The following is a 15,958-nucleotide window of genomic DNA, read 5'->3' as shown; positions in this document are numbered from 1 at the left end:
CTTTTGGGTTTTTATGGGGCATTATATAGCAAGTTTGGTTAAATCACTGGCCATTGATGATAGAACTTAAAATCCAGTCCCTCCCCCATCCTGAGATCAGGGAAGAAGGGCTTAAAGTTTCAACCTTTTAATCCTGCAATTTCTCCTCTAGCAACCAGCCCCCTGTCCTTAGGTGCAGCCCAAAACTCACCTCCTTAGCATAACAAAAGACAGCTTTATTGCTCTCATCACTTAGGAAATTCCTAATGTTTTAGGAGCTCAGGGCCAGAAATGGGACAAAGATGTATTTTTTATTATAAAGCACAATATCATAGATGCTAAAACTAGTAAATGAAAGTCTGATGAGGAATGGGATATCTACATAGATTCGAAGTATCTTCCCATTAACTATTATTAACTTTGAAATGGGGAAATTTGGCAGACACTCCACTAATCAAGTGATCAGGTTTTAAAATCCTGATATACTGAGAAGACTACAACATCAATTCTGTAGTGTGTCTGCGAAAATGTATAACTTGAATAAGAGAAAATATTCAACAGTCTACAAAGTAACTGGCTTATATTCTTCAACAATTTCAAGGTCATTAAAAACAAGGAAGTGAGACACTCCAGATGTAAGGAAACGGAAGAGCTGTGACAACTAAATACGAGGTGGGAACTGAACTGGAACCTGGACCAGAAAGCAAAATAGCTGTAAAGTGTATGATTGGGACAATGGAGACTACATGAACACAGAACTTTCAGTGAAATCATAGTATTGCAATAATGCTAAAATCCCGATTTTGATCATTATTCTGTAGTCTGGAAAATACATGACCTTGTTTATAGGAAATATGCGCTAATGTATGTAAGGGTAAGAAGGCAGTATCTACAACCTCCTTAAGTGACTGGAAACACAATCAGGCTTTTATCCTGCTTCTCCTTCCGGAAAGAAAACAGAAGACAGCTGGATAGTTGACGAAGCAGAGTGGAGTTTCTTTTTATCAATTATTCCAGCTGATTAATTAAGAAGGAATGATAGACTATCACCATTTTCAACCCCCAATGAAGGAGGAGGTAGGCCTTATTAAAAAGAAAACCACAGACCCAAACTGGTGTCCCTCAGGCTAAGTCCAAAACCAGAGCTCAATATGTAAGCCAATCGCTGTTTCAATCTCCCCAGGAATGTAGTCTCAAGAGATCAATGGGGAATTTTCTGATGAATCTGCCTCATGGGCCCTCTCCATCCCCTAAAGGAAGAAGGGGTATAAACCACATTGTTAAGACTCCACTAGCCTCCACCCCAATCCCTCCTAAATCCTCCCCACTGTTCCCAAGGGAAAAATCATCTTGCCTGGAAAAATCCTTTTCTTCTGCTAGTAATGTTCTTGCCGCACTCTCCTTATAAAAATCTTCTATTTTGTACATCTCTGAATTCCTTCCTACTTGCTAGATGGGATGCAGCCTGATTCATAAATCATTTAATAAAGCCAATTAGACTTTCAAATTTCCTCAGTTGAATTTTGTCTTTTAACGGATTTGGTGGCAGTATAAGGATCCAAAGTGAACTTCTAGTAGTATTTGGGGATGAGAAGACAGACACACATGGTACTCGGGAACCCTCTGAATTTGCTGTTTTTCTTGTCATTTCCAAGGGCTGTAGGTAAATTCCTCTCAGTTCTCAGCTGTGCTCTGTTGTATTGGCACTCTCAATCTAATTGGCTTTTCTTTATAGGGCAGGTCAGCTTGTAGGAGCACTCAGTGATACCCCAAGTTCAATTGACCCAGCCTATTTGCCCAGAGCCCTGCATGGCTCTGCCCAGAGCTTCATTGAGTTGGTGGTTCTGCCCAAAGCCCAACGGAGCTGGCAGAAGGGTCTACCCAGAGCCAAGCCCCTACACTTTCAGACCACAATTCCCATAATGGAAAACTAAGTTTCCACAAGAATTGTTGGTGGTACACCCAGGGCTTTCTTGTGGCCTCCAGGCCACAGGAACATCTCTAGGTTACTACTTATACATTAAGGTGGACATGTTTATTTGCTTTATTGTGTATATAAAGGAGCAGGTATCTCAGAGGCCCAAAAGTTGCAAAAATTGGTAGGCATAATATCATTCTTAATGGGGAAAAAATGGAGAGCTTTTCCCCTATGGTCAGGAACACAGCAGGGCTGTCCACTCTCACTACTGCTATTCAATATAGTACTAGAAGTCCTAGCCTCAGCAATCAAACAACAAAAAGAAATAAAAGGCATCTGAATCAGCAAAGAAGTAGTCAAACTCTCACTCTTTGCAGATGATAGGATACTTTATGTGGAAAATCCAAAATACTCTACTCCAAAACTGCTGGGACTCAAAGGAATTCAGTAAATGGTCAGAATATAAAGTCACGGCACAGAAATCAGTTGCATTTCTATACATCAACAGCAAGACAGAAGAAAGAGAAATTAAGGAGTTAATCACATTTATAATTGCACCCAAAACCATAAGATATCTAGAAATAAAACCTAACCAAAGAGGCAAAGATTCTGTACTCAGGAAAACTATAAAGTATTCATTAAAGAAATGAAGAAGACCCAAAGAAATGGAAAAATGTTCCATGCTCTTGGATTGGGAGAAATACTGTGAGAATGTCTATGCTACCTATAGCAATCTACACATTTAATGCAATCCCTATAAAAAATACCAGCAACTTTTTTTTTCAAAGAAATGAAACAAATAATCTTAAAATTTATATGGAACCAGAAAAGATCCTGAATAGCCAGAGAATGTTGAAAAAGAACCAAAGTTGGAAGCATCACAATTGTAGACTTCAAGCTCTATAACAAAGCTGTAGTCATCAAGAGACACACAGACCAATGAAAGAGAATAGAAGCCCAGAAAAAGACCCTCAACTCCATGCTTAACTACTCCTCAACAAAGCAAGAAAGAACGTCCAATGGAAAAAAGACAGTCTTCAACAAATGGTGTTGGGAAAATTGAATAGCCACATACAGAACAATGAAATTGGACCATTTCCTTATACCACACACAAAAATAGACTCAAAATGGGTGAAAGACCTCAATGTGAGACAGGAATCCATGAGAATCCTTGAGAACACAAGTACCAACTTCTTCGACCTCAGCTGCAGCAACTGCTTTCTAAAAACATTGCCAAAGGCAAGGGAAGCAAGGACAAAAATGAACTATTGGGATTTCATAAAGATAAAAAGCTTTTGCACAGCAAAGGAAATAGCCAACAAAACCAAAAGACAACCAACAGGATGGGAGAAGATATGTGCAAATGACATATCAGATAAAAGGCTAGTATCCAAAATCTATAAAGAACTTAAACTCAACACCCAAAGAATAATCCAATCAAGAAATGAGCAGAAGACATGAACAGACGTTTATGCAAAGAAAACAACCAAATGGCCAACAGACACATGAAAAAGTGCTCAACATCACCCAGCATCAGGGAAATACAAATCTAAATCACAGTGAAATACCATCTCATGCCAGTTAGAATGGCTAAAATTAACAAGTCAGGAAACAACAGATGTTGGCGAGGATGCGGAGAAAGGGGAACCCTCCTACACTGCTGGTGGAATGCAAGCTGGTGCAGCCACTCTGGAAAACAGTATGGAGGTTCCTCAGAAAGTTGAAAATAGAACTATCCTATGACCCAGCAATTGCACTACTAGGAATTTACCTTAAAGATACAAATGTAGTGATCCGAAGGGACACGTGCACCCAAATGTTTATAGCAGCAATGTCCACAATAGCCAAACTATGGAAAGAACCTAGATGTCCATCAACTGATAATGGATAAAGGATACACAATGGAATACTAAGCAGTCATTGAAGGAAAAAACCCCGAAATCTTGCCATTTGCAATGAGGTGGATAGCACTAGAGAGTATTATGCTAAGCGAAATAAGTCAAAGACAATTATCATATGATCTCTCTCATATGAGGAATTTGAGAGGCAGGGCGGGGGGTCTTGGGGAAAGGGAGGGAACAAAATGAAACAAGATGGGACCAGGGAAGAAGACAAACCATAAGAGACTCTTAATTCTCAGGAAACAAACTGAGGGTTGCTGGGAAGTGGGGGAGGAGGGATAGAGTAGCTGGGTGATACACACTAGGGAGGGTATGTGTAAGCCTCATGATTCAGACCTGTACCCCTGAAGCAAATAATACATTATATGTTAATTAAAAAAAATATTGGTAGGCATAGGTTGAGCATTTAAAGGCTGTTAGAGCACTAGTTACATCAAGAAGAATCCCATGACAGGATAAATTGGTCACAGAATGGGTTAGATTGACATTAGGTCACCCAAAAACCACAAGGAAATTTCCATGCAACAAGGTACACTATAAAACACACACAAAGCCCAACCCTGTGGCACATCTCTTTTAGGTATAGTCTGGCTCTAAGAAACCTACAGTCTTAGGTAACGGGATTTTTTTTTTTTTTAATATCCTTGCAGTTAGCTAATGGAATTCTTAAATGCTAGAGTCATGCATGCCACCTTCCTGCACACCTGCTTATTTTGTGTCTAAGAACTATAGTTCCAGAAACCTCAGTTATCTAGCAAAAACAGCAAAATCTCACTAAGCTTGTCTTGGGTCTTCTGGAACTCGACTTGGTCACTGTCAGGTTGGGGGCTTCAAAATAAGGCCAGACAGAAATTGAGTTTCACTTCCTTTGCATGTAGATATGGCTGAACAGAAATGTGGGTTAACTCCATTTGCATCTAGGGTTCTACCAAACTCCTCCCAGCCCTCAAGGGTATTACAGCCTAGAAATAGAATGGCCAGTATGGGGAACCGTTCCAATTAGAGAAGATCATTCTAAAAATGCCCTTTAAAGCAAGCGTTCCCAAATCAAACAGAATGGGATACCTGTTTTAATTGGCATGCAGAAGCCTCTAAAAGGTTTCAGAATTCCAAAGTAGTTCCACTGAAAGATTCATTACAAAAAGCTAACGAAAAAGAGACAATGGAAAAAAAAAAAAAAAAGAGGCAATGTGGCTCAACTAAGACTATAAAACTGATGTAACTCTGGGTGCCTGGGTGGCTCAGTGGGTTGAGCCTCTGCCTTCAGCTCAGGTTGTAATCTAGGGGTCCTGGGATCGAGTCCTGCATTGGGCTCTCTGGCTGGCAGGGAGCCTGCCTCCCCCCCACCTGCCTCTTTGCCTACTTGTGATCTCTGTCAAATAAATAAAATCTTAAAAAAAAAATTGATGTAATTCCTACTGCTCCCCTCTACCTTTGAGCATTCAGCCTAGTTATCCTCTGTCTAAACTGTCTTTCCACTCTTAAGAGACTATTAAATAGTAACATTTAAAACTAAGACCATTCAAGGGCACCTGGGTGGCTCGGTCGGTTGGTTAAGCATCTGTCTTTGGCTCGTCATGATCCCAGGGTCCTGGGATCGAGCCCCGAACTGGGCTGCCTGCTCAGCGGGGAGCCTGCTTCTCCTTCTGCCCCTCCTCCTGCTTGTGTTCTCTCCTTCTCTCTTTCTCAAAAATTAATAAAATCTTTAAAAATAAACCCATTCAAGACTACTGGAGATCCTCATCAGGCATCTTTCACTCCTTGGTCAAAGTCTGAACTAAGGGTCTTGGTTAAAGAATTTCCTAAACCCAGAGAAAATCCTCAAGACTCTTTGTAAATAGAACCGTTCCTCAGCCCAGTCAAAAGATGGAAATAAAAACTCCCTTCACTCCTTCCTTCCCAAATCCAGACCCATTGGTTATTGATCCTTTATCTCCTAGAGGTAACTATTTCCTTCTTGCTTGTATCATTTTATGTCTTAATGAAGTAGGAAAGTTGAAGGGACTCCATTTTAGAAAGGTTCTGTCTCTGCTATTTTTCCATTTGGCCCTATTCACTCATGTTCCATGTTTTGCTTCCTAACAAGCCAAAGAAGCGGTCTTCCCACTGCAAGGCGTGATGACGGATAGAAGCAGAAAGATGTTCACCTTTAGCCCGGAAGGCTGACCTATAGCCTGAATCGTCCTGATAAGGACCCAAAGCAGGCTGGTTGCTACATTCGTAAGGGGTCTCATGACTGCCTGTACTTCTCAACAATAGTGAATATCGAGCTCAATGATGACCAGAGAAATCCTGCAAAAGTAGCTTTATGAGTAGAAATTGAAAGAAAACACTTATGATCTAACACTCCCTTCATGTCCTCTCTCCTTTAAGCATTAAGCATATAAACAACCACGAGCTTCATAAAGTCAAAGTACTGCTCTTTCTGCCCACGGGCGCCCATGAGTCCTTGTCCCTTAAATAAACTTACTAAAAGTTGCTCCGTAAAGTGTCTCAAGAATTCTTTCTTCATTGTTGCCTCAATGATTCCGCAATAAGCAGAGGCCAAAAAGTTAATCACTGAGTTTTGTCCTAGGCCCCAAACACCTGAAAACACTTAAGAGCCAGAGCAGGGGTGCCTGGGTGGCTCAGTCGTTAACTGTCTGCCTTCAGCTCAGGTCATGATCCCAGAGGCCTGGGATCCAGCCCAGCATGGGGCTTCTTGCTCAGCGGAAGCCTGCTTCTCCCTCTTCCCCTTCCCTGACTTGTGTTCCCTCTCTCACTGCATCTCTGTCAAATAAATAAAATCTTTAAGGAAAGAAGGAAGAAGGAAGGTGGGAAGAAGGAAGGAAGGGAAGAAGAAAGAAGAAAGAAGAGCTAGATCCTAAACATTTCCCAGGACATTAGCTCCAAACAAACCTCAGCTGACGCTGGCATCAACACCTTGTCTTCAGTATTTTATGGAATAACACTTACTGTTCACCTGACACTTGCCTTTACCTGGGCCCTACCCTGGGTTCCTGGAGGAACATGCACCCTAGACTCTCCTAATATAAACCCCTACAATGATGAGACTCGTTCTTCTCTCCTTCCTGAGTCTCCCAGACTCTGTCTCCTATTATCTGTCACATTCTTCAGTGAGCTTCGTTTTCAGTTTCTCTGGCTCACATTTGATTTCTGTTCTGCGTAAAGCCAACGAATGGTCCTGGCTGGTCCGTTTGGACCCTCCCTGGGTCCTGGGACTCAGCCTGCCCGCATCACTAAGAATGTGGCTTGGCTTTCTGCCTGCCTGGGACATGCATGTTGTCAGTTCTTTCATTGCCTAATTGGGAGTGACTTTAAATCTTGTAAAGATAGTAACTTTTACATACTCTAAAATTAACAACTTTGAGCTAAAGTTTGTCTATAAATTTGAGGTATATATTTCTAGTGAGGGATCACTGATTACACTGTAAGTAGTTCCAATTTTTGCAGCTGGTAAATCAGTTGATAAGTTTAAAAAAAAGTCATGCAAGATACGGATAAAATATGCAAAATAGGTATAAAGAAATTCTAAAGAAAGAAAGAAAGAAATAACCAACACCTAAACAGCCATCCTTATCCCACATCAGGCTGTATCCATCACACACGTAAACACAACTACACAGAGCACCGCACATAACCCATTTCCCTTTTGCTCACAATAGAAAGTATAGATGACTTGATGAGTATCACCAAACATTTCAGCAGATAATTTTCAACTTACCTCTGCATTCCGTGTCACATGCATAAAAAATATTAATTCTTCACAGGTGCTGCTAGTGCTCTAGGTTACATCTTCCTTAACATTGTTTCCTAGCTTCCATCTTATCAGAAGTTTGCATATTGAGGCATTTTCTGTGCTATAATTGATTACTTTAATTTTTACAAAACATATTTCAATAGCGGCCCCCAAGACTGGTTATTTGACTTGACAATCCAAGCCAAAAACTGGTCTTGAAAATCTATTACTCATTTTTCCTTTTAATTTATAAGATTTCTTAAAGGAGAACAGATTACAGAGAAGGCAAGCAGTTTTTGCGCTATAATATTAAAAGCATTCGAGAAAGTAACTAGTACAACATGAATAGAAATATTTTAAAGAAAAATAGAGGGAGTGGAAAAACTAGCTATCCAGAAAACTTGTCATCTTATATTGTTTTGCTTTTCAATGCCCATCATATACAGGATTCTGTGATCAATCCCCGAAATAGAGTTCACAAAATCTGAATTAAAAGTGGTCTGCAAGGGGAGGAGTCAAGATGGCGGAGAAGTAGCAGGCAGAGACAACTTCAGCTAGCCGGAGATCAGCAAGATAGCTTATCTAAAGATTGCAAACACCTGAAAATCCATCAGCAGATCGAAGAGAAGAAGAACAGCAATTCTGGAAACAGAAAAACAACCACTTTCTGAAAGGTAGGACCGGTGGAGAAGTGAATCCAAAGCGACCGGAAGATAGACCCCGGGGGGAGGGGCCGGCTCCCGGCAAGCGGCGGAGCAGCCACGCACAAAATCAGGACTTTTAAAAGTCTGTTCCGCTGAGGGACATCGCTCCAGAGGCTACCCGGGGCAAAGCCCACACGGGGTCAGCGTGGCCTCAGGTCCCGCAGGGTCACAGAAGGATCGGGGGTGTCTGAGTGTCGCAGAGCTTGTGGGTATTGGAACGGGAAAGCCGGCTACAGAGACAGAGCCGACAGTAAGCTCGCAGCTCCGTGTTACCTTGAACCGGTCGCAGGCTCGGTGAGCTCGGAGCGCGGCCGGAGGTCAGGCAGACGGGAGTAACTGGGCGCGGTTCTCTGAGCGCGCACTGAGGAGTGCGGCCCTGGGCTCTCGGCTCCTCCGGGCCGGAGACCAGGAGGCCGCCATTTGTATTCCCGTCCTCTGGAACTCTACGGAAAGCGCTCAGGGAACAAAAGCTCCTGAAAGCAAACCCAAGCGGATTACTCACCCCGGCCCCAGGTAAGGGCGGTGCAATTCCGCCTGGGGCAAAGACACTTGAGAATCACTACAACAGGCCCCTCCCCCAGAAGATCAACAAGAAATCCAGCTGTGACCAAGTTCACCTACCAAAGAGTGCGGTTTCAATACCAAGGAGAGCAGCAGAATTCTAGAGGAGGAGAAAGCAAAGCACGGAACTCATGGCTTTTTCCCTGTGATTTTTTTTAGTCTTGCGGTTAATTTAATTTTTTTCTTTTTCATTTTTTGTTTTTTTTTCTCGCCTTCGGGTAAAATTTTTTTTTTAACTGTTACCTTTTTCTTTTTTAACGATTTTTTACTAGTTTATCTAATACATTTATTTTTTCTTTTTTATATTTTTCTTAGGTGTTTTCTTTTTTTTAAAATTCTTTTTTTTTTCTTTTTTTTCTTTCTTCCTTTTTGAACCTCATTTTATCCGCTTTCTCCCCCCTCACGATTTGGGATCTCTTCTAATTTGGTTAAAGCATATTTTCCTGAGGTTGTTGCCACACTTTTAGTATTTTACGTGCCCCTTCATATACTCTTCTCTGGACAAAATGACAAGACGGAAAAATTCAACACAAAAAAAAGAACAAGAGGCAGTACCGAAGGCTAGGGACCTAATCAATACAGACATTGGTAATATGTCAGATCTAGAGTTCAGAATGACAATTCTCAAGGTTCTAGCCGGGCTCGAAAAAGGCATGGAAGATATTAGAGAAACCCTCTCGAGAGATATAAAAGCCCTTTCTGGAGAAATAAAAGAACTAAAATCTAACCAAGTTGAAATCAAAAAAGCTATTAATGAGGTGCAATCAAAAATGGAGGCTCTCACTGCTAGGATAAATGAGGCAGACGAAAGAATTAGTGATATAGAAGACCAAATGACAGAATAAAGAAGCTGAGCAAAAGAGGGACAAACAGCTACTGGACCACGAGAGGAGAATTCGAGAGATAAGTGACACCATAAGACGAAACAACATTAGAATAATTGGGATTCCAGAAGAAGAAGAAAGAGAGAGGGGAGCAGAAGGTATACTAGAGAGAATTATTGGGGAGAATTTCCCCAATATGGCAAAGGGAACGAGCATCAAAATTCAGGAGGTTCAGAGAATGCCCCTCAAAATCAATAAGAATAGGCCCACACCCCATCACCTAATAGTAAAATTTACAAGTCTCAGTGACAAAGAGAAAATCCTGAAAGCAGCCCGGGAAAAGAAGTCTGTAACATACAATGGTAAAAATATTAGATTGGCAGCTGACTTATCCACAGAGACCTGGCAGGCCAGAAATAGCTGGCATGATATTTTCAGAGCACTAAATGAGAAAAACATGCAGCCCAGAATACTATATCCAGCTAGGCTATCATTGAAAATAGAAGGAGAGATTAAAAGCTTTCAGGACAAACAACAACTGAAAGAATTTGCAAACACCAAACCAGCTCTACAGGAAATCTTGAAAGGGGTCCTCTAAGCAAAGAGAGAGCCTACAAGTGGTAGATTAGAAAGGAACAGAGACCATATACAGTAACAGTCTCCTTACAGGCAAAACAATGGCAATAAATTCATATCTCTCAATAGTTACCCTGAATGTTAATGGGCTAAATGCCCCTGTCAAAAGACACAGGGTATCAGAATGGATAAAAAAACAAAACCCATCTATATGTTGCCTCCAAGAAACTCATTTTAAGCCCGAAGACACCTCCAGATTTAAAGTGAGGGGGTGGAAAAGAATTTACCATGCTAATGGACATCAGAAGAAAGCAGGAGTGGCAATCCTTATATCAGATCAATTAGATTTTAAGCCAAAGACTATAATAAGAGATGAGGAAGGACACTATATCATACTCAAAGGGTCTGTCCAAGAAGAAGATTTAACAATTTTAAATATCTATGCCCCCAATGTGGGAGCAGCCAACTATATAAACCAATTAATAACAAAATCAAAGAAACACATCAACAATAATACAATAATAGTAGGGGACTTTAACACTCCCCTCACTAAAATGGACAGATCATCCAAGCAAAAGATCAGCAAGGAAATAAAGGCCTTAAATGACACACTGGACCAGATGGACATCACAGATATATTCAGAACATTTCATCCCAAAGCAACAGAATACACATTCTTCTCTAGTGCACATGGAACATTCTCCAGAATAGATCACATCCTCAGTCCTAAATCAGGACTCAACCGGTATCAAAAGATTGGGATCATTCCCTGCATATTTTCAGACCACAATGCTCTAAAGCTAGAACTCAACCACAAAAGGAAGTTTGAAAAGAACCCAAATACATGGAGACTAAACAGCATCCTTCTAAAGAATGAATGGGTCAACGGGGAAATTAAAGAAGAATTGAAAAAAATCATGGAAACAAATGATAATGAAAATACAACGGTTCAAAATCTGTGGGACACAACAAAGGCAGTCCTGAGAGGAAAATATATAGCGGTACAAGCCTTTCTCAAGAAACAAGAAAGGTCTCAGGTACACAATCTAACCCTACACCTAAAGGAGCTGGAGAAAGAACAAGAAAGAAACCCTAAGCCTAGCAGGAGAAGAGAAATCATAAAGATCAGAGCAGAAATCAATGAAATAGAAACCAAAAAAACAATAGAACAAATCAACGAAAGTAGGAGCTGGTTCTTTGAAAGAATTAATAAAATTGATAAACCTCTGGCCCGACTTATTAAAAAGAAAAGAGAAAGGACCCAAATAAATAAAATCATGAATGAAAGAGGAGAGATCACAACTAACACCAAAGAAATACAAACTATTATAAGAACATACTATGAGCAACTCTACGGCAATAAATTTGACAATCTGGAAGAAATGGATGCATTCCTAGAAACATATAAACTACCACAACTGAACCAGGAAGAAAGAGAAAGCCTGAACAGACCCATAACCAGTAAGGAGATTGAAACAGTCATTAAAAATCTCCAAACAAACAAAAGCCCAGGGCCAGACGGCTTCCCGGGGGAATTCTACCAAACATTTAAAGAAGAACTAATTCCTATTCTCCAGAAACTGTTCCAAAAAATAGCAATGGAAGGAAAACTTCCAAACTCATTTTATGAGGCCAGCATCACCTTGATCCCAAAACCAGACAAGGATCCCACCAAAAAAGAGAGCTATAGACCGATATCCTTGATGAACACAGATGCGAAAATACTCAACAAAATACTAGCCAATAGGATTCAACAGTACATTAAAAAGATTATTCACCACGACCAAGTGGGATTTATTCCAGGGCTGCAAGGTTGGTTCAACATCCGCAAATCAGTCAATGTGGTACAACACATCAATAAAAGTAAGAACAAGAAACATATGATACTCTCAATAGATGCTGAAAAAGCATTTGACAAAGTACAGCATCCCTTCCTGATCAAAACTCTTCAAAGTGTAGGGATAGAGGGCACATACCTCAATATCATCAAAGCCATCTATGAAAAACCCACCGCAAATATCATTCTCAATGGAGAAAAACTGAAAGCTTTTCCGCTAAGGTCAGGAACACGGCAGGGATGTCCATTATCACCACTGCTATTCAACATCGTACTAGAGGTCCTAGCCTCAGCAATCAGACAACAAAAGGAAATTAAAGGCATCCAAATCGGCAAAGAAGAAGTCAAATTATCACTCTTCGCAGATGATATGATACTATATGTGGAAAACCCAAAAGACTCCACTCCAAAACTGCTAGAACTTATACAGGAATTCAGTAAAGTGTCAGGATATAAAATCAATGCACAGAAATCAGTTGCATTTCTCTACACCAACAGCAAGACAGAAGAAAGGGAAATTAAGGAGTCAATCCCATTTACAATTGCACCCAAAACCATAAGATACCTAGGAATAAACCTAACCAAAGAGACACAGAATCTATACTCAGAAAACTATAAAGTACTCATGAAAGAAATTGAGGAAGACACAAAGAAATGGAAAAATGTTCCATGCTCCTGGATTGGAAGAATAAATATTGTGAAAATGTCTATGCTACCTAAAGCAATCTACACATTTAATGCAATTCCTATCAAAGTACCATCCATCTTTTTCAAAGAAATGGAACAAATAATGGTAAAATTTATATGGAACCAGAAAAGACCTCGAATAGCCAAAGGGATATTGAAAAAGAAAGCCAACGTTGGTGGCATCACAATTCCGGACTTCAAGCTCTATTACAAAGCTGTCATCATCAAGACAGCATGGTACTGGCACAAAAACAGACCCATAGATCAATGGAACAGAATAGAGAGCCCAGAAATAGACTCTCAACTCTATGGTCAACTAATCTTCGACAAAGCAGGAAAGAATGTCCAATGGAAAAAAGACAGCCTCTTCAATAAATGGTGCTGGGAAAATTGGACAGCCACATGCAGAAAAATGAAATTGGACCATTTCCTTACACCACACACAAAAATAGACTCAAAATGGATGAAGGACCTCAATGTGAGAAAGGAATCCATCAAAATCCTTGAGGAGAACACAGGAAGCAATCTCTTCGACCTCTGCCGCAGCAACATCTTCCTAGGAACAACGCAAAAGGCAAGGGAAGCAAGGGCAAAAATGAACTATTGGGATTTCATCAAGATCAAAAGCTTTTGCACAGCAAAGGAAACAGTTAACAAAATCAAAAGACAACTGACAGAATGGGAGAAGATATTTGCAAACGACATATCAGATAAAGGACTAGTGTCCAGAATCTATAAAGAACTTAGCAAACTCAACACCCAAAGAACAAATAATCCAATCAAGAAATGGGCAGAGGACATGAGCAGACATTTCTGCAAAGAAGACATCCAGATGGCCAACAGACACATGAAAAAGTGATCCCTATCACTGGGCATCAGGGAAATACAAATCAAAACCACAATGCGATATCACCTCACACCAGTCAGAATGGCTAAAATCAACAAGTCAGGAAATGACAGATGCTGGCGAGGATGCGGAGAAAGGGGAACCCTCCTACACTGTTGGTGGGAATGCAAGCTGGTGCAACCTCTCTGGAAAACAGCATGGAGGTTCCTCAAAATGTTGAAAATAGAACTGCCCTATGACCCAGCAATTGCACTATTGGGTATTTACCCTAAAGATACAAACGTAGTGATCGAAAGGGGCACGTGTACTCGAATGTTTATAGCAGCAATGTCCACAATAGCCAAACTATGGAAAGAACCTAGATGTCCATCAACAGCTGAATGGATAAAGAAGATGTGGTATATATACACAATGGAATACTATGCAGCCATCAAAAGAAATGAAATCTTGCCATTTGCGACAACATGGATGGAACTAGAGCGTATCATGCTTAGCGAAATAAGTCAAGCGGAGAAAGACAACTATCATATGATCTCTCTGATATGAGGAAGTGGTGATGCAACATGGGGGCTTAAGTGGGTACGAGAAGAATAAATGAAAGAAGATGGGATTGGGAGGGAGACAAACCATAAGTGACTCAATCTCACAAAACAAACTGAGGGTTGCTGGGGGGAGGGGGTTTGGGAGAAGGGGGTGGTATTATGGACATTGGGGAGGGTATGTGTTTTGGTGAGTGCTGTGAAGTGTGTAAACCTGGTGATTCACAGACCTGTACTCCTGGGGATAATAATATATGTTTATAAAAAATAAAAAAAATAAAAATAAAAAAAAATTGTTCTGCAAAATACATTCTCTCCTGGCCTACCTTATTGGCTCTACAACAAAGCCTACATTTTCTTACAGGTTTTACACCTACGCACGTGCACACGCGCATGCAAACACACACACACACACACACACACACACACACACACAGTTAAAATGGTAGTCTTTAGGAAGCCTTCTGGGAACCATATGAATTTTAACTCCCTTACATCTATGTATTTCCATTGTGATGTTTTAATTTGTCCTAGAGAAAAAGTCTGTTTTCAGATCTGTAAAGAAATATCAATGATTATGATTATAAATACAGCCTGGAATTTCTATCAGATTTTTAACTAAAGGCATAGAAAATACATGACACATGTAAGACTTTCTTTTAAGGAAAAAAAAAAAAAAAGGGTAAGTCTTGCTAGAAGGTGGCAGAGTAGGATCCTGAGCTCGCTTCCTCCTACAGACTCACCAAGGCAACAATTACAGTTGACCCTTAAACAACATGGGTTTGAACTGCATGAGTCAACTTCTATATGTTTTTTAAAAATAGATGTGGTACAATACCATAAATGTCTCTTTCTTGTGATATCCTTAATAACATTTTTTTCTCTAGGCTATTTTATTGAAAGACTACAGTATATGATACATATAACATACAAAATATGCATTAATCATCTATTTACATTATTGTTAATGACCTGATACTGGCAGAGATCTTCCATACCTAAAAGCATAAAGAGAAGGTCACATTAAGAGGGGGAAGAGAGGAGAGACACAGTCGACAACCAAACCTTTCGTGTGGGAACCCATATGGTAAAAGCAAGCCCCTATCATCTGGCTTTGAAAATCATCAAAACTTAACTCTGACGATCATAGAGGGCTACAGGAAACCAAATCTCTGCTCTTAAAGGGCCAGTGCACTGCATCAGTTGGCCCAAGGCTCATCAGTTTGAAAAGTGTTTGGGATATACATGAAAGAGTACTAATTTTAGGACATGTGTCAATGGGTCAGGGACCTACAGGAGCTTTCTCTGGGATGAGGTGCATCCTTTCAGCTTAGCTAGTCTGACACTTGGAGATAACCAGTTCTGACACTCTCCATCTACCTTGCTAGCTCCACTTACCCTATGCAGGTATTCTCCTGCAGAACTGCCCCAGCAGGTGCCTCCCCAAATCAGCTCTGGACCCACCATATTGGAGGTGGGCAGGGCAGCCTCCCTTGGAACCTGTGTCTCTTCAGAGCAACTACTGCCCTATCATACCAAGCAGGACTAGAGCCCCTTCAGTGGTACTTCTGGCCCCAAGAGTGGGGGAGATAGCTCCATCTACTAGCATAGTGACAGCAATTATAGCTAGGCCTACCACTCAACCTTCCCAGAAGCTAGCCCAATCCACTAGTGCAACCTCAATAGCTGCAACGAAGACCCCATTCAGCTGCACCAGGAGCTAAACACACCCACCAGCATTCCTACAGTGACTGTAGCTAGGCCTCTCAGTCAGTTGTACCACAGGCAAAAAATGCTCATCAATGCACCTGCAGCAGTCAAAGTTGGACACCACAGACAGCCAGC

The sequence above is a fragment of the Mustela lutreola genome, chromosome 8 (genome assembly GCF_030435805.1).
Source record: "Mustela lutreola isolate mMusLut2 chromosome 8, mMusLut2.pri, whole genome shotgun sequence".
NCBI lineage: Eukaryota > Metazoa > Chordata > Mammalia > Carnivora > Mustelidae > Mustela > Mustela lutreola.
This window is presented reverse-complemented; position numbering follows the sequence as displayed.